The following is a 27935-nucleotide window of genomic DNA, read 5'->3' as shown; positions in this document are numbered from 1 at the left end:
TGTAGACAGTTAGGACCAGTTAATGTCTCAGATGCACAGTTTTTTGTTTAACGGGAAAAGGGTCAGTCATGTTTCGATCTGGTATGTACAACTGTCTTGACATCTCTCATCGCTACTGCATAACTAGGGTGTGAAGGTAAATTTGAGGGCTGTGCAGCATTGGAACAAAATCCTCCTACCTATTGTCCACCTCTTAGGGAGCTCAGCATTTAGTTGCTGGGTACGGGCTTGGCGACACCAGGGTCCCTGAGCCGGGGACTGGGAAGTGCCACCATTCCTCAATACCGTAAGCTCTGAGCGTGCTTCAACGACCATCGTAAGGTGCGACGGTGGAACGTTCTACCGTACAGAGCCCGGGGATCTTGGCTTAACTGCCTGAGTCGCGAGGATGGTATAAACCTCTATAAAAAAAACCTCAATCTCAAGGTGTGCTGCGTGCCGAGAAGACGCATAGCTGTTGAGGTAGAACAGTTGCTAGCGGGCGACCTCTGGGGAACCTGCCGCCCCCTGGTTGTATTAGGCTTACCCAGGCAAGCGGGGCTCTGTCTGGGTGGACATTCCTCTCCCTAGCTGCTCGTGGGACCACCATGAAAAGAAATACGAATAGTGCACAAGCACGAGTCTCTAAGAAAGGAAAGTTCAATGCTTTAAAGTATGACCCCCACTCGTTCCCTTCCCTGCCCACACCAGGGGAGGAACAGCAGTCTAAATTACCTGGTGCGACGTATTCTCCTCAATTTCTGGTTTGCAGCCGAACAGATGGGGACACCTTTCTGACCACAAAGCCTCAGTTTTTTGTGGAAAATTTAGAGGACAAGTTTGGAGAAGTTGAGGGCATGTCTAAAATGAGGTCTGGAGCAGTCATACAGACAGCATCCCAAGCACAGTCACAAGCATTGCTTGCTTGTGACGAGCTTGGTAATGTTGCAGTCTCCATTACGCCCCATAAGAGCCTCAATATGGTTCAGGGACTTATTTTTCATCGTGAACTGTTGTTGCAGTCTGACGACGAGCTCCGTGCAAATTTGGAATGCCGCGGTGTCCACTTTGTACGACGTGTCTTCAGGGGACCTAAAGATAGTAGCTACCGGCGCCTTCATCTTGGCTTTTGAGGGCGACACCCTGCCTGAGAAGGTCAAGGTGGTGATATATCGATGTGATGTTAAAGCCTTGCGTCCCTCCTTCCATGCACTGCTTTAAGTGCTGGAGGTTTGGGCATATGTCATCGAGATGTGACGCCAACCCTACCTGTCGGGATTGTGGGTGTGCCTCCCAACCTAACGTCCCATGTTCGCCGCCCCCTGTTTGTGTGAACTGCAGACAGAAACATTCACCTTGCTCGTCATACTGTGCAGTTTATCAAAAGGAACGGAAAATTGTGGAGTATAAGACCTTGGACAGGCTCACTTACACAGAGGCAAAATGCAAGTATGACCGACTTCACCCTGTGTGCATTTCATTGACGTATGCTGCAGCAGCTTTGATGTTGCCATCCCTGACGATGAGCCCCAAAGCTGAGCCGCTTCATGTGGGCCCTCCAACCCGGCCGTCTATTCCTGCCCCCCTGGTAGTTTGGGGAACACCCTCTTCCGTTGCTCCCCTGTTTTCATCATTGGGAGTAACAACCCCTCCTTCTTTGGGGACTGTAGTCCCCACCTCTGAGCCGGAGAAGTGCCCGCCTCCTCTGGCTCCCCTCACGCAGAAGGGATCGCTTGGTGCCCTCCCTTCCACAGTTACTGCCTCTCCAGATGTCGGCCAGTGGCTGAAAAGGCCACCGCATGAGGGCCGAAGGTCTTCCTCGGTCCATGAGACTGGGTCGGAAAAGCCCACCCAGCCTGATAAACCGAGGGACAAACGGGACCCTACCAAAAAGAAGAAAAAGCAAAAGGAGAAGGACATAGAGACAGAAAAGTGGTCCACCACTGCACCTGAAGATGATGTGGAGCATCCAGCGTCAACTCAGGAACTAGATGTTGCTCGACCCGCAGCTCCTATGTAAGTTGATCAGACTACTTTGCAATCGGTGGTGGCAAGCGCTTCTAAGGCGTGACCTATTCCCCCCAGGTTCTTTCATGTCTCCACAGTCAGATACCATTACCTTTCAATGGAATTGCCGTGGTTTTTTCCACCACCTTGCTGAGTTGAAACAGCTTTTGTGTCGCTTCCCTGCCACTTGTCTGGCCCTACAAGTAACCTGGTTTCCTGTTCGGCAGATCCCCTCCCTCTGTGGCTACCGGGGTTACTATAAGAACCGCGTAGAATACGACAGGGTGTCTGGCGGTGTCTGTGTTTATGTTTTTGCCACTGTTCCTAGTGCCCCAGTGTCACTTCACATGGCTCTCGAGGTTGTGGCTGTTAGAATCCGGGCAGGAATGGAGCTTACCATCTGTTCACTCTACCTTCCCCCAGATGAGGTTGTCCCTCTCGCTGACCCCGCTGCCTTGTTTGCCCAGCTCCCCCCGCCATTCCTCCTTTTGGGAGACTTTAATGCCCACCACCCTTTATGCGATGGGGTCCAGATCTCGGGCCAGGGTAGGAACATTGAGGCTCTCTTGGCACAGCAGGACATTTGCCTCCTTAACACTGGTGCTCCCACATATTTTAGCTTGACTCATGGCACATACTCGGCCATTGACCTCTCTCTTAGTAGCCCAGGTCTTCTTCCATACCTCAGTTGGAGGGTCCACGACGACCTCTGTGGTAGTGACCACTTTCCTATCCTGGTTTCTCTTCTTCAATCCCATCCCCCTGACCAGCTGCCACGATGGTCTCTTCGTGGAGCTGATTGGGCAGCGTACACCTCAGCTACTATGGCCATTACTCCTCTTCCAGGTGACATTGATTTGGCAGTGGACGAGGTCACTATGGCCATTGTTTCTGCTGCCGAGGCAACTGTCCCCTGTTCAAGTACCCTAAGGCGTAAGTCAGTCCCTTGGTGGACACCAGAGATTGCAGAAGCTATCCGGGACTGCCAGCGAGCCCTGCAACGACACCAGCGTCGTCCTTCCCTAGAGAATCTGGTTGCCTTTAAATGGCTGCGGGCCCGGGCTCGGCAGTTAATCAGGCGGAGCAAACGACTGCTGGGAATGATATGTTGCCACCAAAGGTTCTCGCACCTACCCATCTCAGGTGTGGTCGCAGGTTCGGCGCATTTTTGGCTTTCGCTGTCATGTGACTGTCCCTTGCCTTTCTCTTCGGGGTACACTTTGTACTGACCCAATCGCCATCACCAAACATCTGGCAGAGTACTTCACTCGTAGTTTCGCGACAGCAGGCTACAGCGCATAATTCCGCACCATTAAGAAGCAGGCTGAGCGTATGCAGTTGTCGTTTCGCGCGCACTGTTGGGAATAATACAACACCCCGTTTAGTGAATGGGAGTCCCAAAGTGCCCTTACAGCTCGCCCTAATACCTCTCCAGGTCCAGACCGAATTCACAACCAGTTTCTTTGCCATCTCTCGACGCACTGTCAGGGTAAATTACTCGCCCTGTTTAACCTCATCTGGACGGAGGGCGTTTTCCCACCTCGTTGGCAGGATAGCGCTACCATCCCGGTGCTGAAACCTGGTGGTTGATAGGTATCGCCCTATCAGCCTTACCAAAGTCATGTGCAAACTTCTGGACCGGATGGTGAGTCGGGGGCTCATGTGGATCCTCGAAGCTCGGGGCCTCCTGGCCCAGCAACAGGGGGGGGAGGGGGGGCGCTTCCGTCAGGGCCGCTCAGCGATCGACAATTTAGTCTCGCTAGAGTCGGCTATTCATACAGCTTTTACTCGGCGAGATCATCTAGTTGCTGTTTTCTTTGATCTTGGAAGGCGTAAGATACAACCTGGCGCCATCATATCCTTGCTACGCTGCACGAATGGGGCTTACGGCATCCACTTCAGGTTTTTCTATGGAATTTTCTCTCCAATTGCTCGTTTCGGGTTAGTTGGCACTTATTGTAGCTCAGCTCATCTACAGGAGAACGGTGTCCCACAGGGCTCGGTTCTCAGTGTTCCCCTCTTGTTTGGTGGCGATTAATGGTCTTGCGGCTGCGGTGGGCTCATCGGTCTGTTCCTCTCTATATGCCGATGACTTTTGTCTTTATTACAGTTTCCCAAGTATCAGTGTCGCTGAATGGCGGCTGCAGGGAGCTATCCGTAAGGCACATTTTTGGCCATCCTGCCATGGTTTACAGTTGTCAGCCTCTAAGACCCGAGTGATGCATTTCTGTCGTCGTCGAACGGTCCATCTCCATCCGGAGCTCTACCTTGCCAATGAACTACTTCGTATTGAGGAGACGCATCGCTTCCTCGGCATACTGTTTGATGCTCAGCTCACTTGGACACCTCATCTTCGCGAGCTTAAACAACGGTGCTGGCGGCACCTCAACATCCTTCGTTGCCTCAGCCACACCGTTTGGGGGGCTGCAAGAACAACCCTCTTACACCTCTATAAGGCCTTAGTCCAGTCCCGTCTCGGCTACGGGAACGTGGTGTATGACTCAGCAGCACCTTCAACGTTGCAGATCCTCGACCCGATTCTCCATTGTGGCATCAGACTGGCGACAGGTGCCTTCCGCCTTCTTGTAGAAGCTGGAATCCCTCCCCTACGATTCTGCCGACAACAGTTGCTTGTGTCATACGCCACCCACGTCCATGCCTCGCCCGACCACCCAAACTGCAGGCTCCTTTTTCCATCTTCTGCACTCCCCTCCCCGCAACGGCGGGCTAGGTCGGGTTTCCTGATCGCGGCTCGCGCTTGTTCCCTTCTCTCGTCACTCAAGTCCTTTCCCCTTCCTCCATTCTTCTGGCCATCTTCTTCTACCCCTCCTTGGTCCCTCCCTCGCTTGTGGCTTTGCTTGAATTTGTCCTGCGACTCAAAGTCCTCCGTTCCACCTACCAGTCTTCAATAATTCATGGCTCTTCTTGCCTCATTTCGCGATGCAGATGTAGTCTACACCGATGGTTCGATGGACGCACTGGGTTTGCTTTCATCCACGGCAATTACGTTGAGCAGCATTCCTTGCCTTGTGGGAGCAATGTTTTCACTGCGGAGCTGATTGCTCTTTATCGTGCCCTAGCTCACCTTTCCTCTTGTACTGGGGAGTCATTTGTCATATGCAGTGACTCCCTGAGTGGATTGCAAGTACTCGACCAGTGTTTTTCTCGGGACCCTTTGGTACGCGGTATTCAAGATGCTGTTTTGCTCTCGCCAAGTGTGATTGTTCAGCGACATTTGTGTGGACCCCGGGCCACATCGGCATTCCAGGAAACAAACGTGTCGATCAGTTGGCCAAGCAGGCCACCTCATTGCCACCCCTGGAGCTTGGTCTCGTGGAAAGAGACCTCCGGTTAGCCCTACATCACAAGGTCCGTGATGTCCGGAGCTCTGAATGGTCTGTCTTGAACATGCCAAATAAACTCCACATGGTAAAGTCGTCCACAGACATATGGAACTCTTCCTTGAGGAGCACGCATAGGGACTCAGTTGTTCTCTGCCATCTCCGAATTGGACATACGCAGTTGACCCCATAGCTATCTCCTTCACCATGAGAATCCGTCCAAGTGTCGCTGTGATGCAGGGCTGACAGTGGTCCATCTTCTGATGGACTGCCCCCTTTTAGCCCCCTTGCGGCATTCCTTTAATTTACCAGCTGCTCTTCCTTTAATTCTAGGTGACAATGCCTCTATAGTTGACTCAGTTTTACGTTTTATCTGTGCAGCTGGGTTTTATCACTCACTCTAGTGTGGGCGTTCTCGCATGATTTCTCAGGCTACACCTACTCCAGGGACTTTTAATTGTGATGTGGATACTAAAATAGTGTCTTTTATGGTAACAAGTTGTGTTGGTAACTTGATAAACGCTTTCCAGCTGGAGGTTCATCGTTTGTAGGTGAGTGGTTGACCTTTTACCTGATCCATCAACCACTGTAGTCTGTTTTACCCTAGTCAACTATTTGCTCTGCTCCTTTTAAGTGTCCTCTATTTTGTGTTATTGCAGTGTTCATTTTAGCTCTGTACCCCTTTGTGTTCCCTCCCTCTGGTTGCAGAGGTTATGCTTTTACTGTATAGGCCTTTTACAAGTACATCTGTTTGGAACAGGGGACTGATGACCTCTATGTTTAGCCTCCATCAAACCCCAACACCACCACCACCTATTGTCCAGACCAACAGAGAGCAAATCATGCCTATCTCATAAACACCTTCCTCCAGGACCCCCTGCGGGTTTGGGGGTTAGAATAGGCCTGCGGTATTCCTGCCTGTCGTATGAGGTGACTAAAAGAAGTCTCACACGTTTCGGCGTTATGTGATGGTCCCCTGTTGGGTTTGACCTCCATCTCTCAAAATTTTCCGAAGAGCGAGCCGATTGGGGAAGGGCGACTTACTTGGTGCATTGTGTCCATCTTGCGATCAGACATTTCGCCAGCTTATTCGCTGTTGAATTGCAGTCCTGCCCGCTCTCCATCTCTTGGGCATGACTACGTTCCTTCGTGCAGATTACACCTTGCACTGTGCAGTGCCTCTTTCTGCACTGACGGCGACCATGGACCACATGTTACCTAACATCCAGCACGGTAGCCAGTCCGTTGTGGTGGGGCCGCCATGTACCCTGTTGGTTGTAGCCCCTTGACAACACAGGGATCGCTCTACTGATGCCTGCGCTGTTAACTCCCCACGTATGCCAAGGAGTAGGTGCCCATCTCCCTGGGGCATCAGGACTCCCGGCAATGGCCATCCTGCCAGGTGGCCTTTGCTGTGGCTGGGTGGCGCCCGTGGGGAGGGCCCTTGGTCGGAGTAGGTGGCATCAGGGCGGATGACCCGCAATGAAGCGTGGTACATCATCTCTCGCTGGCGGCCAGCCGCCAGCAGTCTCTAAGCGTTCTAGGGCTCAATTTAATGCTCAGAAGTACGATCCGAAAACGTTCCCCCTCCCTGGCCACACCGTGGGAGGAACGTAAGTCTCAAGATGGCAGTAGCAGTTATTCATCCCGATTCTTCGTTTGTACGAGAGCTGATGGGGAGTCTTTTCTCTCCACAAAGCCTCAGTTCTTCGTCGAGCATTTAGTGGACAAGTTTGGGGAGGTGGAGGGCTTGTCCAAAATGCGCTCTGGATCGGTCCTGATACAAACGTCATCCTCTGCCCAGTCACGACGGTTACTTGCTTGTGACAAGTTGGGGGATGTTGCTGTTACGATCACGCCCCATAAGAGTTTAAATATGGTCCAGGGAGTTATTTACCATAAGGACCTTCTTTTGCAGTCTGATGACAAGCTGCGCGCCAACTTAGAACGCCGAGGTGTACATTTCGTCCGGCGCGTTCATCGGGATCTGAAGGAAAATCAGATTGCTACCGGTGCCTTCATCTTGGCCTTTGAGGGTGATACGTTACCGGAAAAGGTCAAGGTGATGGTCTACCGATGTGACGTCAAGCCCTATATCCCTCCCCAGATGCGGTGCTTAAAGTGCTGGAAATTCGGCCCTATGTCTTCCCGCTGCACTTCCAGCCTCACATGTCGAGATTGCGGACGCCCATCTCATCCCGATACTCATGTGCCCCACCTCCCATCTGTGTCAACTGCGGGGAGCACCATTCACCTTGCTCGCCAGACTGCAGAATCTTCCAGAAAGAGCGCAAAATCATGGAATATAAGACCCTGGACCGACTGACCTATACTGAGACCAAAAGGAAATACGACTGATTACATCCTGTGAGAATGACATCTTCCTACGCCGCTGCTACAACACCTGTGCTAGCCCCATCAGTTTCTCGACTTCCGGCCGGATCGACGAGTAGTACAACTCCTCCTGCCCCCTTGCCAGTGGGGGCTGTACCCACCGGGTTGCTCCTGCGCCACCTACCTCAGGAGCAACACCATCCCACCCATTCCCACCCATTGGGGACGTCCGTCCCCGCTTCTAAGCCAGAGAAGTGTCCAACTTCTTCGGCTTCTCACGCTCGCAAGGGGTCCCTTGGGTCCCTCCCGTCCCAAGTTTCCACCAGCGGGAAGGGTGACGACCGACAGTTGAGTAAGTGCCCTGGTCGTAGGGCTTCACGATCCTCCTAAGTCCTAGAGACTGAATCGGTGAAGCCCTCCCAGCCAGTTAAATCCAAGGAGCAGCGTGAGAAATCCAAGAAGAAGAGCTCTAAGCCCAAGGAACTTGCGGTGGCAGCCACCCCACCGCAACCTTCCAGCTCTGTGTCTGAGGACCAGGTGGAGATTCTGGCGTCCGCTGAGGACCTCGATCTCGCCGGTCCCTCAGACGTCATGGATAGCGCTAGCACCGGTGCTCAATTGGAGGCAGCAGGTGACCCAGCGGCGTAATCTGCCTTCCAAGTCCCGTCACGCCTCTCTGACATGGACAATACCATCCTCCAATGGAACTGCAGCGGTTTCTTCCACCATCTAGCTGAGCTCCGACAACTTATCAGCCTTCACCCTTTCTTCTGCATTGCTATTCAGGAAACTTGGTTTCCAGCAATGCGAACCCCCGCCCTCCGTGGCTATCGGGGTTATTATAAGAACCGGGCAGCTTATGAAAGGGTGTCTGGTTGCGTCTGCATATATGTCCTTAACTCTCTTCACAGCGAGGCTGTACTTCTACAAACAGCTTTAGAGGCTGTAACTGTTCGGGTGTGGACGCCACAGGCAGTTACCGTCTGCAGTCTTTACCTTCCTCCGGATGGTGCTGTCGCGCAACATGTTCTGGCTGCTCTGATAGCCAAATTGCTGCCACCTTTCTTGTTACTGGGCGACTTCAACGCCCATAACCCTCTGTGGGGTGGGTCAGTGGCGTCAGGTCAAGGCGCCACCATTGAGCATTTATTAGCACAGCTCGATCTTTCGCTTTTAAATGATGGTTCCTCCACACACTTTAGCGTGGCGCATGGCACGTACTCCGCCATCGACGTTTCGATCTGCAGCCCTAGCCTCTTACCGTCTGTCCAATGGAGAGTGCACGACGACCTATGTGGTAGTGACCACTTTCCAATCTTTCTGTCACTGCCACAGCGTCAGTCTTCTCTGCGCCCTTGCAGGTGGGCTATGAGTAAGGCTGACTGGGACTTGTTTTCCTCCACTGCCGCTATTGAGCCTCTCTCTAGTGATGACATTGATGTGGTGGTTCAATCGGTCACCACCGGCATCGTTACTGCCACCGAATGTGCCATTCCCCGTTCTTCTGGGTCCCCTCGGCGGCGTACTGTGCCTTGGTGGTCGCCTGAGATCGCTGCAGTGATTAAAGATCGCCAGAAGGCGCTCCAGCGTCACAAGCGACATCCCTGCATTGAACACCTCATCACCTTCAAACGGCTGCGTGTGCGGGCCCGCCGCCTTATCCGCCAAAGCAAGCAGGAGTGCTGGGAGTGGTATGTGTCCACCATTGGCCTCAAAGTCTCTCCATCGCAAGTCTGGGCCAAGATCCGACGCCTCTACGGCAATCGGACCCCTGTCAGCGTCCCTGCGCTCTCACTGAATGGAGCAGTTTGTACAGACTCCGACGAAATTGCCAACAGCTTGGCAGAGCATTTTGCTCTTAGTTCCGCTTCCCAATTACCCACTGGCCTTCGCTCCATTAAAGAGTGGATGGAACGTCGGAGCCTTTCTTTTCGCATCCACCATTCTGAATCCTACAATGCTCCATTCAGTGAGTGGGAATTTCACAGTGCCCTTGCCGCTTGCCCTGATACCGCTCCTGGGCCAGATCACATCCACTGTCAGATACTGAAACACCTTTCCATGGACTGCAAGCGACGCCTCCTCGACCTTTACAACCGTCTCTGGCTCGAGGGTGAGTTTCCATCGTAATGGCGGGAAAGCATTGTCATCCCCGTTTTGAAACCAGGCAAGAGCCCTTTGGAGGTGGACAGCTACTGCCCCATTAGCCTCACCAACGTTCTTTGCAAGCTTCTCAAACGGATGGTGAGCCGATGCTTGAATTGGGTACTGGAGTCTCGGGGCCTTCTGGCTCCGTCTCAGGGTGGGTTCCGTAAAGGCCGCTCCGCCACCGACAATCTGGTGAGTCTGGAGTCGGCCATCCGTACTGCCTTTGCCCGCCGTCAGCACCTGGTCACTGTCTTTTTCGACATGCGGAAGGCATACGATACGACATGGCGTCATCACATACTTTCTACGCTTCATGGATGGGGTCTTTGGGGCCCTCTTCCGATCTTTATCCGAAATGTTTTGTCGTATCGTACCTTCCGCGTGCAAGTCGCGGCCTCTCATAGTTCCTCCAGAGTCCAGGAGAACGGGGTACCACAGGGATCTGTCCTCAGTGTCTGTCTGTTCTTAATAGCCATTAACGGGCTCACTGCAGCGGTGGGAAATTCTGTCTCCGCTTCCCTGTATGCTGACGACTTCTGCCTTTACTTCAGCTCTACTGGCATTGCAGCTGTTGAACGTCAGCTATGGGGCGCTATCCGCAAGGCGCAGTCTTGGGCTGTAGCGCATGGTTTTCAGTTTTCGGCTGCCAAGACCCGCGTTATGCGTTTCTGCCAGCACCGAACAGTCCATCCTGAGCCGCGGCTTTATCTTGCCGACGAACTCCTTGCTGTGGTGGAGACCCACAGGTTTTTGGGTGTAGTTTTTGATGCCCGGCTGACTTGGCTGCCTCATATTCGGCAGCTTAAACAGGCATGTTGGCGGCATCTAAATGCTCTGAGATGCTTGAGCCACACCCGCTGGGGCGCCGACCGATCTACCCTGTTACGGCTCTACCAGGCGTTAATCCAGTCTCGTCTGGATTATGGGAGCCTGGCTTATGGCTCAGCATCCCCATCTGCACTGCAGGTACTGGACCCAATCCTACACAGCGGCATACGCCTTGCCACTGGTGCTTTCCGGACCAGCCCAGTGGACAGCATACTTGCGGAGGCAGGAGGTGTCCCTCCATTGCGGTTCAGGCGCCAAAATTTATTGGCCGCTTATGCTGCCCATGTTTTTAACTTGCCCGGTCATCCAAACTGTCGTCTCCTGTTCCTGCGATCGGTCGTCCATCTGCCAGAACGTCGGCCCCGGTCAGGTTGTACTATCGCGGTCCGCGTCCGAGAGCTTCTCTCCGGGCTTGGGGCTTTACCTCTTCCGCCTCCTTTCCGGGCACCTCTGCGTACACCCTCATGGTGTGTGCCTCGCCCTCGCCTTCAGCTGGAATTGTCACAGGGCCCGAAGGACTCAGTCCCTCCGGAGGCCTTCCGCCGCCGCTTTCTTTCCCTCCGTGCAATGTACCAGGGCTCTGGCTTGCGTACACTGACGGCTCGATGGTTGCTGGTCGTGTCGGTTATGCGCTTACTCTGGGGGACCATTCCGTACGATGTTCATTGCCGGCTGGATGCAGCGTTTACACTGCTGAGCTGGTCGCCATCTTTTGTACCCTAGAGTATATCCGCTCCTGCTCAGGTGAGTCCTTCATGATCTGTAGCGATTCCCTGAGCGGTTTACGAGCTCTCGACCAGTGTTTTCCTCGTTCTCGTCTGGTGATGGCTATCCGGGAGTCCCTGCATACTCTTGCGTGTTGCGGTCGCTCTGTGGTCTTTGTTTGGACCCCGAGCCATGTTGGGATACCCGGAAATGAAAATGTTGACCGCCTGGCGAAAGAGGCCACCAGTACACCATCTCTGGACATTGGCCTCCCGGAGACTGATTTGAGGGCAGTCCTCCGCCGACACATTTCCTCGCTTTGGGACGCTGAATGGCGCGGTCTGGCCACCCATAACAAACTTCGTGCCGTCAAGGAGACGACGACTGTGTGGCACTCCTCCTTGTGCGTCTCTTGCAAGGAGTCTGCCGTCCTCTGCCGACTGCGCATTGGGCGCACTCGGCTGATGCACGGCCACCTATTGAGCCGTGAGGACCCACCTCTGAGTCTCTGCAGCTCCGTTTTATCTGTGGTCCACATTTTATTGGGGTGTCCGCTTTTAGCTGTGCTCGGGCAGACCTTTGCGCTGCCTGATACGCTCCCTGCCCTTTTATCTGATGACCCTGCTATGGCTGGCTTAGTTTTACGTTTTATTCGGGCAGGGAGTTTTTATCATTTAATTTGAGTGTTTGTTTTATTTTATTGTTTTGTGTTGATTCTGGCCTTTGGCCTAAGATTTTAGTCTGCATTTTTAATGTGTTTCCCAGTGGTTGGCTTTTCCTTTTTTGTTTCTATGGTCGGCCAACCACCGTCACACTCTGTGTGGTTTTAATTTGTTTTGTCTGATCTCTGTCGGAGTATTTCTTGTCCTGTGTCGTCTGACGTCTCTCCTGTTGTTCGTTTTTATTCTCTTTGGGTGGTTTTAATTTTTTTTGGAAAAAGGGACCGATGACCGTCGCAGTCTGGTCCCTTTAATCGCACAAACCAACCAACCAACCAACCTTCCTCCAGGGGACGCAATTCAATCAAATTCAATTGTTTGCTGTCCCAAGCAGATGTGAGTTTGTTGTGCTCTACATTTTACATAATTTTTGTGAAATATGCTGGAGCTACAGTTCTGGTACGTTAGTGTAAAAGGGGGTGCAAAATCAGCTAAGTTGAAAAATCCATACAATTCACACATTTATTTATTGATTATATAGGTCAGGTGAGCACCATACATCGGAGGTGGCTACCCATGTAGCTGACTGTGCGTGTGATGTACACAAGGTTTTCTTAGATTAGGTAACTCTCAATCCAGTCCAGTTAATGATTGCTGTAGGAAACGCAGAAGTATCAGTGCAAGATTCAAAGGAATGCCCCCACCCCCACTGGTGAGAGTATTAAAATCGTATTGGTTAATTGCCGAAGCATTCACAACAAAGTGCAAGAGTTTGAGGCATTCCTAAGATGCATTTATCCGTACATAATACTAGGTGCAGAAAGCTGGTTAAATCTTTCACAGCTACAGATGTGCTCTCTGTATTCCTCGCTGGGCCAGCTTTTGTTATGGCAGTACTGCTTGCCAGATGCTGGCGCCTGTGCAGAGATAGTGTTTCTGGCGATGTGAAGTACTTACCATTTGACTTTTTGAAAACTATTAGGTGAAAAAATTGATTTTTACACATCTTATCTTCACTCAATAAAAAACTGAATTTCTTTTCGTTACCTGTCATACTTACTCTGCTGCATTGAAAAGTAAAACATTGCATGAATTTTTAAATATGTGCTAGAGGTAAAAACACATTGTGTAAACTTCGTGTATGATTGATTTTTACCTCATACATAGCAGTAGATAATATATCAAAATTTTATTTAAAATGTAGGATAGAAGTGTGTCTCATTTAGTTCTCAAATTATTGGGTTTTATATCAAAAGGACACAGTTCATGTGATCATAACAATAGGCTATGTCATAAATAGTTCAAGACACTGAAATGAGGTTTTTTGCAAATGATAGCGCTCAGTGAGGCACATATGTTGTATGATAAATACTCAGAAACATATATAGTCACTGTCCGCAGCAGTGAGAAGTCTGCGGCCCAGGATGCATACAGATGTCCATAGCGCTGTAGCAAAAACCAAGCAGCGTGCACATACATGTCCACAGCACCTGTAGAATGGCATAGCAGGATGTGTATACATGCCCACACCAGTGGAAGGGTTCAGACCTGAAATTGACAGTAGCAAGATATCTGTGGAATATTTAAGCATATATCAAAAGGATGGAGAATTGGAGGTGGTGTATTTGTCACAGTAGACAAGAAATACAAATCCACCAAGTTAGAAATTGAAGCTGGATGTGAGACTGTTTGGTCACGACTCAGTGTCAAGAGTGGGCACCAGACTCACCTCATGATGTAACCGGTACCTTTAGAGAACCTGTTTGCTTGTACATAAGTTCCCTGATCATACTGTAATCATTCCTATCGGATTCTGTACCCAATTTACAGCTGAATTAGCCCCTCTGTTAACTACAATGTCTTGTAATTTCCTTGAAAAAAAGAAGAAGAAGAAGAAGAAAACTGTGCCTACTGTCTAATATCTTTGATATCAATTTATGGTAGAATCTTAGAACATATTCAGAGTTCAAAACATAATGTGTACCTCAAACAGAATGACCTCCATCATGCCAAGCTGCATGGATTTTGAAAACAGATCATGCGAAACCTAGCTCGCACTTTACTCAAGCGATTCTATGGGGTATCAAGTAAAATTTGTGACTGGATTGAAGAGTTTGTGGTAGGGAGGACACAGCATGGATGGAGAGTCATCATCAGTGTAAAAGTGACTTCGAGTGTACCCCAGGGAAGTGTGTTGACTCCCTTGCTGTTCATGTTGTATATTAATGGCCTGGCAGACAACATTAATAGTAACGTCAGACTTTTCACAGGTGATGCAGTTATCTACAACAAAGTTCAGTCTAAATAAAGTTGCGTAGATATGCAGTCAGACCTTGATAAGATTTCAAAGTGGTGCAAAGATTGGCAACTTGCTTTAAGTGTTCAGAAATGTAAAATTGTGCACTTAATGAAACAAAACGGATAGTATCCTATGAACATAACGTCAGTGGATCATAGTTGCAATTGGTGAATTTGTACAAATAACTGTGTTTAACATTTAGTTGGAACATGAAATGGAACAATCACTTAGGCTCAGTTGCTGGTAAAGAAGGTGGCATACTTTGCATTATTGGTAGAATTTGGAGAAATGCGGTTAGTCTACAAAGGAAATTATTTACAAATCACTTGTGCCCCATCCTAGAATATAGCTCAATTGTATGGGACTCTTTGCAAATAGGACTAACAGGGTATATTGAACTTACACGAATGAGGGCAGCATGAACAGTCACAGGTTTGTTTAATCCATGGGAGTCACAGATATGTTGAAAGAACTGAACTCGCAGACTCTTGAAGATAGAAGTAAACTGTCCGAAGGAAGTCAACTAACCAAAGTTTCAACAACCAGCTTTAATTGATGGCTTGGAATATACTAAAACACCTTACATATTATTCCCATAGGAATCATGAAGACAAGTTTAGATTAATTACATCATGCAAGTATGCATTTAAACAATCTTTCTTCCCACAGTTCATATGTGAAAGAAACTGGAAAAGGCCCTAATAACTGATGCAGTGGAATGTACCCTCTGCCATACACTTCACAGCAGTTCGCAGAGTGTAAATGTAGGTGTAGATCTGCAGGCATTTACATGATTTTCCCATAGGAATCATGAAGACAAGTTTAGATTAATTACATCATGCAAGTATGCATTTAAACAATCTTTCTTCCCACAGTTCATATGTGAAAGAAACTGGAAAAGGCCCTAATAACTGATGCAGTGGAATGTACCCTCTGCCATACACTTCACAGCAGTTCGCAGAGTGTAAATGTAGGTGTAGATCTGCAGGCATTTACATGATTTAGTTGGCTTGAAGCTAGTTGAAACTTGGAAGTTCGTTGTATGATCTTAGGAGGGCTGTTGAAGAACGAGACAGGCTTGACCAACAATGTCTCAGCTGATTTGTGGATAGTACATAAGAGGATCTGAGTTGATTACACAAGCCAATTGGGGGACATGGATGTTAAGAAAAATGTTTTATTTGGATAATTGAGCTGATTATTATTATTTACCAGTTTGCCTACAAAAACTACATACTTATAACAATGTGAATCTCTTTTGTTGTTACAAAGGCACGTATAGTAGGAATGTATGTAGTGCAGCATAGTTAACAAACACAAGTAATACATATGCATTTTGCATGTACAGAACATAGATATAGAATTAATACTTGAAAAAAGTCCTTGATTGTGGTGTCTATGCGAGCCTACCCAATTACGAGCAGCTAAGTTACACTCTTTTCTCAGGGTGTATATTTGCTACTAAAGTGCGCGTCATATATCTTGGCGGCCGAGTTTAGGTTCGTTCTGCGCATCTGACGTCAAAACATACAATCAGCCAATGAACAGAGAACGACGTTGCCAGATCTCGACTGTAGTACAGAGCACGGAGGAGTGTCTTCAGTTTTAGAAACGTTCAGTCATAAATAAAGTAATAGAACAAAAGCAATGCCTTGATAGCAGACTTTGTTTTTTGAAAGTTTGGAAAAACCATTCTTTATGCCAATTGCTTCATTTTCTATTAATTAATTAAACCAAACAAGCAATAAGACTCTTAATTCAGGCGATAGCAAGGAAAGGTGTTTGTATCAATTTCACGAACCGCTTTTTCGCAATAAAGAACAGCGGTAATTGTTTATTTCCTATTGTACTTCGACGAAGTGCGAGTAATTCATAGGCAAACCAACAGTGTTTGTCAGAATTTTGCATCACCTGTTATACTCCTTATGGAGAAACATTGCACGACGAGCTGCACTAGCGTAACGGTTAAGGCGTTGGGTTAGTGAGCGAAAGGTAAAGAGTTCAACCCTTGTGCGATGCTAAATATTTTTTTTATTTTAAAACAATATCGAAGTGTCTTACTTCACGAATTTTATTCGTTTGAATGCAGTTTTTTGAAATTTCTAGTGCTTTGTCTCTTCATTAACCCTTTCGCTGCTGCAGTCACGTGCTCCCCGCATTCCGCGCTGTGCGCGATTTTGTCATCACTGCACTGCTCGCCTGTGCAGACACATGGTGTTTCCACTGCTTTGACACACTTATCATTCGATTTCACAAAAACTATTTGGCCCAAAAATTAGATTTTTACACATCTTCTTGACTGATACCTTCCCCCCATAAATGACTTAATTTTGTTTCGATGTTCAACCCAGTTATTGTGCAGCATTAAATGTAGTAAACCATTGCACGAAATTTTGAAGAGTTTGCAGAGGTAAAAGTCCATAGCGTATACTTTCCGTATGGTCGATTTTAGTTGCCACAATGTTGAGAATGAAATGTGGACAAGGTACCTAAATTTCATATAAAATTTACTGTATAACAATATCTCATTTCATTTAAGTACCACATAGGTGTCGTATGTAATATTGAGAAATATTCCGTCTTTCGCGACTGTAATAAAAGTTTTATGTACACCGGGCGCGTTTGGCTTTATTTTAAATCACTTCAGTCAGTCAAAGGAAGTGGGGGGAAGGTATCAGTCAAGAAGATGTGTAAAAATCTAATTTTTGGGCCAAATAGTTGTTGTGGAATCGAATGATAAGTGTGTCAAAGCAGTCGGAAACACCATGTGTCAGCACAGGCGATCAGTGCAGTGACAAAATCGCGCACAGCGCGGAATGCGGGGAGCACGTCTCTGTAGCAGCGAAAGGGTTAATGCGGCCGTGGTGGCTTTACTTCATAAACTGCGCGCTCCCCCCTAAACGTAAGTTTGCGAACTATACTATACTATGGCGCTGCTTCTCTTGGCGCGTGCGTCGTGTGCAACTGGCAACGCAGCAATCTCCCGCGCGAGCCGCCAAGATAAAAGAATTCAACTATAGTTGCTTGTATTGAACTTCAAACTGTCCCAAGGCAGTATTTAAGCATGTAAATTCTTCAGAAGCAGCAGGTATATATTTTAATCTTCTTTTCTGAACTACTGGTTGATGGGATATTGGCAGTGTCAGTTGTACGAGTGTTGAGATTAAAGATTTCGCTATCCTCTGTTATTAGGTGCCTTGGATATCTGCTTCAAAGACACTCGTCAATTGTTTAATGTCTTCTTCATTACATTCCTGGCACAAGCTTACTTTGCTCTGGCGAAGTTAATACAAGTGATTGTAACAGAGTACAAATGGTTACTGTTGTTGGCAACTCAGAATTTGTGTGTTTTTGTGGGCGGGTGCATGCGTGTTCGCTTCAAATGATTAAACAGTTCATTTGACGGAAATTTGGATTGTTACTGTTGAACCATGTGTTACAGTCACAGGTTGAAGTTGCAAGATACTGAGTGTTATCCAGCAACAGATTTTGATTTCACAGATGTGCAGAGATGAAACAGGCTGCTTTTATTTTATTAATAATAAAATTCGGTACACATATGATACAACATGGTTATCGAGAAGTTTAGATTTGCTATACATTTAAGAAAGTTTGTAAGTTATGTTCACATGTAGAAAAATATATTTAAAAAATTTTAATGTAAAAGGTCAGTAGCTATTTGAGGTGATTTATACACTTGCTTTTAAAAGACATGATATTTTTCTGTTCTGCATATTATGACTGGCTTTCCTCCAGTTTCTTCAATGATAAGGGTCCAGGCTCGACTGTATATCCAGATCAGGATAGAGCTTTTATTTGATTTATACTGCAGTTATCACAGAATGGTGATGGTTTACAGAGATGAGTACATTGCACACTATTTCTCCAAGAGTAACACCCCACCCCCAGGGGGCTAACAGTTCTTTTGTGAGTTCGTGCGTGGCGCACATGGGGATCTGAGCTATTGCAGCTAATTCTTCATGCCCTGGCTGCACTTTGTTCACCCTGCCCTCGCTCCCTATTCTCACTCCTTCCCCATTGTCCCTCCTTCCTCTCTCTCGGTGTTCTGATTCCTGTCGACCTGGCCATCCACCTGGTTTTCTGTATTGGTTGCAATTTTGCTCCTTTTGCTGGTTCGTTCATTCTTTTTGGCATATAGGTACTAACTCGAGATTTGACCTCCACTTCAAAATTTCCTGTTTCTTATGTGAGCCATATGGGGAAAAACTCCCTCCCTAGCATCCACGGTGTGGATTCCTCTGCCCCCTTCCTTCCCCTCTCCCCCACTGTAGCCCCCTTCCACCCTTCTAGGTCACCAGTCTGTGTGGTAGGGCTGTTATGTACCCATATGGTTGAGCCCCCTGACAACACAGGAATCACACTACTGATACCTGAGCTGTTCCCTCCCCATGTATGCCAAGGAGTGGTTGCTTATCTTCTTGGAGCATCAGAACTCCCGGCAAAGGCTGTCGTGCCAGACGGCTCTTGCTGTGGCTGGGTGGCACCCATGGGGAGAGCCCCTGGTCGGAGTGGATGATATAAGGGTGGATGTTTGGCGCATGAAATGTATCAAGCTGCAAAAATCTGGCCGTTCTCAAACGGCTGTTTCTTCGAATGATGAAGGATCATTGAATGCTGCTTCGTATGATCAGCAACCTTCTCTTCGCTTTCTACACCATGAGAGGAGGGCAAGGCTCGCTGTCTTCGAGTGAAACTCTTTCCCCTTTACCTCGTCTGTACTAAGGTGGATGGGGACACATTCACCACCACAACCGTTGAGGACAAGTTTGGTGAAGTGGAGTCTTAGTAAGATGCTGTCGAGCTCCCTGCTGATCAAAGCTTCTTCTGCCACCTAATCCACAGCTCTTCTTGGTGTCTATCACTTCACACCAATTTCTGAATATGATCCAGGCAGTAACTTTTCATAGGGACCTCATCCTGCAAACTGATGAGGAACTACTGTCTAATCTGGAGAGGTGTGGTGTTTATTTGTTTGACGTATGCAGAAGGGTCGCTGAGACAACCACACTGATACTGGCACCTTCATTCTGGCTTTCGATGGGGATACCCTCCCAGAGAAGGTCAAGGTTGTGTGGTATAAATGTGATATGAAGCCGTACGTCCCTCCACCTATGTGGTGCTTTCGGTGCTTGCATTTTGGGCATATGTCTTCTTGCTGATGGCGGACCCTTTGTGTTGTGTTGGGACTGTGGCCACCCACTCTGTGAGGGAAGCCCCTGTGTTCTGCCACCTGTGTGTGTCAGTTGTGCTGACTGCCACTCCCCTCACTCACTGGATTGCCCGGCTTACAGGAGAGAAAAGAAGATTCAAGAATACAAGTCCCTGGATCGCCTGTCTTATGCTGAGGCTCGCCAAATGTATGAGAGACTCCATCTATCACCACTATCTTCAACTTTTGCCTCTGTTACTTAATTTCCTCCTCCTCCCTTGTCCTCACCCCAGCTCTGCCCCTTTCTCCCTCCCCCTCCCCTGCAGTTCCCACGACCTCCCATCTGGGAGTTGCTCCACCTCCCTGGCCTTCTCTCTTCCAGGAACCCTCTCCCCAGTGTCCCTCAGGCCAGAAGACTCTTTACCACCACGAGGCGCACCATCTGTGCACCCCAAATTCGCCTGCTCTCTTTCAGCTCCAGATTTTGCAGACGAAGAAGAAAACATAAATCCAAAGACAAGGTGCCCCTAGAGGTGCAGTCTCCCCCCCTCGGAACCTCACAAGGGAACCTCCCCATCGCACCCCCCTCAGATTTAGTTATAAGTTGGCACAGGGATAGGCCATGAAAAACTGAACACAGATCAATCGAGAAAACAAGAAGAAGTTGTGTGGAACTATGAAAAAAAGAAGCAAAATATACAAACTGAGTAGTCCATGCGCAAGGTAGGCAACATCGAGGAGCGCGCCGGCTTACGAGCGCCGTGGTCCCGTGGTTAGCGTGAGCAGCTGCGGATCGAGAGGTCATTGGTTCAAATCTCCTCTCGAGTGAAAAGTTTAATTTTTTATTTTCAGTCAATTATCAAAGTTCAGGCACTCACACATAATCAACTTCGCTCTCCAAAATTCCAGGATATGTTCAGATTTGCTTGGACATATGCAGGAATTGACAGTCTACACACGGAAACATTTTAAAACGTAAAAAACATATGTTTTGACAGAGCACAGGGAAAACGGTGCGACTGTGAAACTATTGCATTCATTTGTTGCTGTTTATGTGACATACTCTTATGTTTTCATCACTTTTTTGGGAGTGATTATCACATCCACAAGAAAACCTAAATCGGGCAAGGTAGAAGAATATTTTTACCCATTCGCCAAGTGGGCAAGTTAGGTGGGTCGACAACATATTCCTGTCATGTGACGCACATGCCGTCACCAGTGTCGTATAGAATATTTCAGACGTGTTTTCCTGTGGAGGAATCGGTTGACCTATGAATTTGCGATCAAATGTTTTCGGTTCCCATTGGAGAGGCACGTCCTTTCGTCTACTAATCGCACGGTTTTGCGGTGCGGTCGCAAAACACAGACACTCAACTTATTACAGTGAACAGAGATGTCAAAGAATGAACGGTCAGATTGTAACTTTGCGAAAATAAAGTAAGTAAAATTTTCACTCGAGGTAGGACTCGAACCAAGGACCTCTCGTTCCGCAGTTGCTCACTCTAACCACGGGACCACGGCGCTCCTCACCCTACATCTCCTTGATGTTGCATATCTTACTCTTGGACTACTCAGTTTGTATATTTTGCTTATTTTTTCATAGTTCCACACGACTTCTTCCTGTTTTCTCGATTGATCTGTGTTCAGTTTTTCAAGGCCTACCCACTGTGTCAATTTATAACTAAATCTGAGGGGGGTGCGATGGGGAGGTTCCCTTGTCAGTATGACATCTTATTTATGGATGTCACCCCATCCTTTTCTATGACGACTATTGATAGTGCCCTGACCACCTCCTCAGTTTCTTCACGTCTACCTTGGACTCGCGTCACATGATCATCCAGTGGAATGGCAATGGATACTATCATCACTTACCAGAAATGCAACGTCTTGTCTCCTCCTAGTCTGAATTCTGTCTTGTTCTTAAAGAAATGCATTTCCATGACAACCACTCTCCAACATTACGTGGTTATTGGGCATTCTGCCAGAACCGTGCTGGCCCTGGAGTAGCATCTGGTGGGGGTCTGCATTTTGGTTCTTGGTTCGCTCAGATGTCATTAGTGCCTGGATCCCCCTATGTACCAACTTGGAAGCGATAGTGGTTAGAGTGCAAATGACTCCGGAAATTACTATTTGCAATGTCTACCTCCTTCCAGGTAGGCCACTTCTTTGTTACACATGTAACACTGTGTACCTTAATCCAGCAACTCCCACCTCCGTTTCTCCTCCTTGGGGACTTCAACGCTTAACATCCACTGTGGGGAGTGTCACTCCACCAGGTAGGGGTATTCTAATTGACCAACTTATCACGGACCTCGATTTGTGCCTCCTCAATTACGGTTCTCCTACCCACTTCATTGCCGCTCATGGCACCTTCTCTGCTGTCGATCTCACAATCTCCTCCCCTGCTCTCGTGACTTCCCTACATTGGTCATCCCATGATGACCTTTGTGACAGTGACCACTTTCCTGTGATTCTATCATTCTCCTGCTGATGCTCGGCAGACAGGCCCCCACATTGGGCATTCTGTTGGGCCAATTGGCCTTCATACACATCTGCTATGAACTTTGACACCTCCCTCTCAAATTCTATTGATATAGTCGTGCGAGGCATTTCTGCCACTATTCTTCATGCTGCTAGCACTGCTGTCCCCCCTCCACAAGTCTCCCTCATCGTCAACCAGTACCCTGGCGGACCAAGGATGTCGCAGTCACTGTCCAGGACCACCACCAGGCTCTGCATTGGTTCAAGCGACACCTGTTACAGACCAGTCTACTCACTTTTAAGTATCTCAATGCTAAGGCTTGTTACCTTATTAAGTGGAGTAAAAAGGAATGCTGGGAGCGCTATGTTTCCTCCCTGGGGATGTATGTCTCTTCATTGTAGGTTTGGTTCGAGCTCCATAGCCTTCTGGGCCACCAGCGACAGTTGACCATCCAGGGTCTGAACCTCCAAGGTGCTCTGTGCACCGATCCATTGGTCCTCGCAGAACACCTCGCGACACACTTTGCGATGGCATCTTTGTCCTCTTCCTACCCTACTACCTTATCCAGCAGAAACGCAGAGTTGAACAGACCCTGCTCTGTTTCATCCCGCACCATGTTGAGCACTATAATGCACCCTTCACTGAATGGGAATTGGTGCAGGCTCGTAGCTCTTCATGAGAGACAGCCCCAGGTCCGAATTCCATCCACAACCAGGTGATCCAACACTTGAATGTTCCCCAGAGACAACAGCTTCTCTGCGTCTTCAAACTGCATTTGGCTCGCAGGTGCTTTTGTCACAATGGCAAGACAGTATAGTTATCCCCGTCCTTACCCCGGGAAAAACCCAATGTCTCTCGACAGCTACTGCCCAATTAGCCTGACGAATGTACTTTGTAAACTGCTCGAAAGGATGGTCAGCTTCAGATTATGTTGGGTACTCCAATCTTGGGGCCTTTTGTCCCCATATCAGTGTGGCTGGGAGGCAGGGCACTCTCCAACTGACTATTTACTCAGATTGGAATCAGCCATCCGACAGGCTTTCACTCACTGTTGGCACTTTGTTGCAGTCTTCTTTGACCTACATAAGGCGTATGACATGGCTGGGTACCATCACATTTTAGTTACCCTCCATGACTGAGGCTTCGTGGTCCCCTTCAGATTTTTATTCGCGAGTTATTATCTCACTGGCTCTTCCAGGTTTGAGTTGGCACTTTACTCAGCACCCCTCAGATTCAGGAGAATGATATCCCACAGGGTTCTGAGCTAAGTGTCACACTCTTCCTCATTGCCATCAATGGGCGTGTGACCACTGTTGGGCCTCTGGTTATTGTATGTCGATGATTTTTGCATCTGGTGCAGCTCCCACTTGGTAGCATCTGCTGAGCAAGCACCAGCTCCAAGGCACCATCCGACAGGCCTCTGCATGGGCCACTTCCCATATCTTCCAGTTTTCTCCCTCCGAAACGAAGATTATGCATTTTTGTTGTTGACGCACAGTACACCCCGCTCCAGAACTTTATTTAGGCAACCAGCTCCTCGATGTTGTAGCATAGTCTTGTTTCTTGGGCCTTATTTTTGATAAGCTGTCATGGGTGCCCCACATTTGCCACCTAAAGACTACATATATGCGGAAGCTTAATGCTCTCTGCCTCCTGCCCCACACATCTTGGGGTGCAGGCCGTTCCACTCTTCTCCATCTTTACCATTCTCTGGTCCTGTCCAGACTAGATTATGGTTGTTGGGTTTATGGCTCAGTAACTCCTTCCACATTGAAACTCCTTGACCCTGTCCATCACTGTGGGGTGCACTAGTCCTGTTGATAGTCTCCTCACAGAAGCAGGGATTCCCCTCTGAACATCAGACGGAGACAACTCCTTGTTCCTTACTCAATCGCCATTTGCCAATTCTCTGACCATTCTGTGTACCTGTGCTCTTTGCCAATCAGGGATGTCTCCCTCCTGACACCTGCCCATATGTGGGATTGCCAGTTGGCATGTGTCTCACTTCTCTCTGTCGGGATCTCCATTCACTGAACTGAACTGCACCCTCCCGTGTCTTTTCTCCCCTTCCCCTTGGATGGTGCCTAGACAACGGATTAGGGCAGATCTATACCAGAGTCCTAAGATCTGTCACTCCTGTGGTTTACCGACACCTTGTATTTGCCATCCTTGCAGCGTTCCAGGGTGCCACCATCTTCTACACTGATGGGTGTAAGACAGTCGATAAGATGGGGTACGCCATTCACAGGGCCCTCCTTTTAGTTTCTCAGGCCTCCCTCCACAGTGTTTTAATTTGTTCAGACTCTCGTCACCCTTTGGTCTCTGCTGCCCATAACCTTCTTTCTGCGCTTAAGCGTGCCACCTGTTCATTCGTCTTTCTCTGGGTCCCAAGTCGTGTGGGCATCCCAGGGAATGAACTGGGTGACCGTTTGGCTAGATAAGCAGATACTTACCCCATTTCCTTTCACGATTCCAGCTGCAGATATGCAAATCTACATCAAATCTATCTCCTCCAAAAAGTGGAATGCCATCTGGAGTGCTACTCCTCACAGTAATAAACTCCTCACAATCAAGGAGTCTACTGCAGTTTGGCACTCTTCCTTCCGCTCCTCTCAGGAGTCCACTGTTTTATGCCTTTTATGCATTGGTCATACCTGGCTCACCCCTTGTTTCCTCCTACGTAACGACCCACCCCACAATGTGATTGTGGAGACAGACTGACAATATTTCACATATTGGTGGAATGTCCCCTTCTTTTGGCCCTTCGTGTTAAGCATAGTCTACCCGATTCCTTAAATTTAATATTAGCAGATGATCCAAGGATGGTTGAACTGGTCCTTGGTTTCCTCCATGAAAGTGATTTTTATTTTCAGATATAAGGTTCTACTTTAGTCTTAGGGCAGGTTGGTTGTGGTTGAGATTTCTTTTAGTCTTGGTCTGTGACCCCATGACTGCCCCACTTTTTTCCAGATTTTATGTTTGGTCTCACCCTTTATGCCTTTACTGTGTGTGTTTAATGATGTTTATTTTATAATTTGACTCCCCTGACTGGATCTGTCCAATTTTAGTAGACCGCCTTTCTTCTGTGACTCACTTCGGAATCGCGAGACTGATGACCTCGCTGTTACGTCCCATAACTCCTTTCAATTAATCAAAGGGCACCATTATTCAGCATGATGTGAAATCATCAAAAAATGCCACTGTTCTGACAGGTATGCATTGTTAGCATTTCTGCCATGATTATGTTGTGGATGACATCTATCAGAATCATTCTGTGACCATGAGTGAAATTGCAGCTGAACTATCACTAATCAAGGGAGCTCTATCATATAGTGACATCTGTATTTCTATACCTGCTTAATGAAGGTGGCTCTTCTTATTCCGTATATTTCAGAGGAACATCTTCATCCTTATACGCAGAAATCACAATCGTCAATATGTCATCAAATGCTCTCCATTCTGTTCACCTCCAAGTTTCAAGCATTTGAGCAGGATGTCTTATTTGGTGTCTGTGTAGGCTGATTCAAACTAATTGTCACTTGACATTTAAGCTCCAAAGTTGTGTTGTTGCCTCAGATACTTTCCTCAGGCAGCTGCCACAGTTAATCGCTCTCAGCAGTGATAGAAAGTCGCTTTAAAGTCTCTATCTTCCTTAAGAGTAAAGTAAAAAAATATCAAATTCACGTACAATATGGACCTCTGTAGTGTGTCTAGGTATGTAAAAAATCAGTTGTTAATTTTAATTAGGGAAAGATTATGTTAATTTTTTGAAACATTAAATTTCCCCATTCATAAACAGCTTCAAACGTATCATGTTTATCTCAAAAACTAATGCTCACATAGCCATACTTCTTTTCTTTGATTACTAAAATATCTTGTTCACAACTAAACTTTTAAAATTTTTGTAAACATTGGTTTTTGAAACACGAGAAATTTTCATATCAAGAAAAGTTTACTTTGTACGTTTTGCATTCTTGAAAACTGTTACACACGTGAAATAATGTTTTGGTGTCTATACGAGGAAATTATTTAAAATGTAGTCTAACTACTGGTGCTGATGGAAGGTGGCTGACCAGTATTTCTTAGTCTCACAACAGGAAAGAGAGATTGATGGAAATAGTCACAAACAAAAAGAATATAAGTAAGACATTCATTAAAGTAAATTATTCACTACATACTGATGACAAAGTATGGAAAGTTGCTGCTTAATTCAGGATTGGTCAGTGGAACTATCTGTGTCGCTGCTCGTGCTGACGGTTATTGACGCACCTTTGTGACACATTTTCATTGTTCTGTTCTTTCTGAATGAATCTTTTCACATAATCCAGTACCTTCTGACAGTTTTCTGGTGTTACTTTTTTAGTTGTGTTCTTCTATTACACTGCGGTGAATGCAAACATTTAATTTTCTGCTGCAGTATGATGATTAACCTGAGTCCAAATCAGTTCTATCGAATTGAAGTGGCAATGGTAAGGAGGCAATCCGAGCACTTTAAACCCTTTCAAATTACTGTCAAACCATATCTCAAGTTTCTCTAGCCAGGAAACAATGTCATTTTCCTTTATTGTCTTTGTGGGTGCCATGTCATGTATAACTGAATGACACGGAGCGTTATCCATGTCAATTACAGACTTTTTCATCAAGCTTTTAAAGCACAGTGTCTGCGAACCATTTTGCAAAAGTATTGTGGTTCATTTCTTCATGTTAGTTGTAGGTCATTTTTAAAGTGAATAAGAGCAGACAATTAGAAATGAAACCCTTTGAATTTCCAGCATGTGCTGCAATCTCCCCCCTCCTCCACACACACACACACACACACACACACACACACACACACACACTCTCTCTCTCTCTCTCTCTCTCTCTCTCTCTCTCTCTCTCTCTCTCTGCTGGTTGGAACTGCCACTGATGGTATTGTTTGTGTGTCTCTCTCTAACTACTCCGTCTTGGAACACACGTATTCATGCTGTAGACTACTTATAACCATGCCATGGCTGATACCTTTTGAAAGTTGATCTGTCCCTCTTTAAACTACTTTCATCACACATTGTAAGCTCCACAAAGCTGAAAGTCACCCAAATCTCTTGTTACAACTACTGGCTGAGGACTGGCTGGCACAATGCTTCAGGCAGTGCTGTGCATTGGAAGTGGAAACACAATGGGAGCCCAACTTTGCCAGGCTCCCTGGTGGCAGGAGCTGTGCAGCCCACTACCCTTCGGGTAGCATTTAGTTTATATCAGACTATAGGACCTGTAGAACAGCTGTTTTTGCTGTGTTTTCTCTTCATGAAAATATGCGCTCTACCTGTCCTTTGCTCAAAGAATGGTGTATTTGTCCTCCTTGAACTAGGACCATATTGCCTGGATGGTGCGAACTCCTCATTATTGAGGGATGTTTATTTGAAGTTTTCTGGTAACTTGTGACACAGTCTGAATTCTTGTGGGGGCGCACTGTGGATCTCTTTGACAAGAAAGTGTGCTGGCATTGAAGGTTCACCATTGTCTCCTTGAGAAATTTATTTGCTATGTGTTATGGTACTGATATTAGTTTGGAGGGGGGGAAATGTGAGCTGCTCTTCAGTTAACCTTGGTTGTCACAGTATGTTCCATAATCATCGCTTGACAGTACCCATCATCATCATCCTTGTTAACTGCCAGGTGGCATGATGAACTTTCATGTGATGCAGTCATTGATAAGAAAAGAGAGGCCTTTGAAGTTGATAATACATTCTACAATTCAGTTTGTCATTAGTAGTGTGAAATAGTTTACAGTTTTGATGTAAATAATTTGAGGGAATTCAATGTCTATGTGCAAGCCTCCAAAGAGCCATCTGAAAAGTGCTCATGCTTATGTTGGAGCACAATCCAAATTAAGCCACATATGCAGTAGCACAAGAAGAGTGCTATAAAAGCCTTTTCTACAGTAGTGCCTTCTTAATATTGAGAGAACATACATATCTTTACTAGTAACAGAAAAGGCCTT

At 47.3% G+C, this 27935-nt stretch overlaps 1 protein-coding gene across 2 annotated transcripts in view; it reads left to right on the top strand.

Moving 5' to 3' along the window:
- LOC126260904 (importin-7) overlaps positions 1-27935 on the top strand; it is a 194762-nt gene that overhangs the window by 6763 nt on the left and 160064 nt on the right. The gene's annotated exons all lie outside the window — the stretch shown is intronic.

The sequence above is a fragment of the Schistocerca nitens genome, chromosome 5 (genome assembly GCF_023898315.1).
Source record: "Schistocerca nitens isolate TAMUIC-IGC-003100 chromosome 5, iqSchNite1.1, whole genome shotgun sequence".
Taxonomy (NCBI): Eukaryota; Metazoa; Arthropoda; class Insecta; order Orthoptera; family Acrididae; genus Schistocerca; species Schistocerca nitens.
The sequence above is the reverse complement of the archived record's forward strand: the minus strand, read 5'-3'. Positions and strand labels throughout refer to the sequence as shown.